Consider the following 962-nt stretch of genomic DNA (forward strand, 5'->3'; position numbering starts at 1 on the left):
CATTTTAATCTTTAAATTATCTGTATAAGTCTAAACAATTCTAATTTTATTGTTAATAATGTTATGAAAATAAAATTTGTATGTTTATTTAAATAAATAATAAGAATTAATTGTTTGAATAATGAATGTTATTAATTGTTGAAAATTATTTTATTATGTTTGTATACTGCATCACAAGAATTACTAAACATTAGCTATTTTTCGAGCACATCTCTTTTAGAGGTTCTATATAATATGTCATAACTCACTATATCTAATAATTTCTACAAAAAAATAATTTCATTAAATAAAATATATTATACTTGTAAATTATAATATAGGTACATTATAATATATACAATTAAAAAGTATAAAAAAAAAATAGTATGCCATAATTATTACATCTTAAGAGAGAAGAGAAGTTAGTGTTTTACAAACATTTAAATTAACTTTATTTGTTGAACATTTTTATTGATAATCCTTTTTTGTACCCGAGTGGAGTTCGACCATTTGATTTCAGTAAAAAGGACGATTCAACTATCCTCTCCTAGACATAGGTTATGAATAGAAATACAAGACAAGTTTAGGTGCAATACGATTGTCAATTAACCATAACATACATACGAAATACAACCTAACCTACTTACTAATTACTGTTTTAGATTGAATATAATAGGTACATAAATACATAATGATAAAAATATTTGTATATAATAATATTTTATAGTATTTTAGATTCTGAGTGGAACGATGAATGTATTGATTTTACAATGATGTGTGTTTTTTTTTTATTTTTAGATTCTGAGTGGAACGATGAATGTATTGATTTTACAATGATGTGTGTTTTTTTTTATTTTTTTATTTTTTTTTTTGTGTCTGTCATCACCTTTTAGGACAGTAAAACTGCTTCGATTTTCTTCAACAGTAACTTTTATGATTGGAAAGTGAATCTAGTTGGTACTTTGGAAGGGTCAAAAGTAAAA

The sequence above is a fragment of the Acyrthosiphon pisum genome, chromosome X, assembly GCF_005508785.2.
Source record: "Acyrthosiphon pisum isolate AL4f chromosome X, pea_aphid_22Mar2018_4r6ur, whole genome shotgun sequence".
Taxonomy (NCBI): Eukaryota; Metazoa; Arthropoda; class Insecta; order Hemiptera; family Aphididae; genus Acyrthosiphon; species Acyrthosiphon pisum.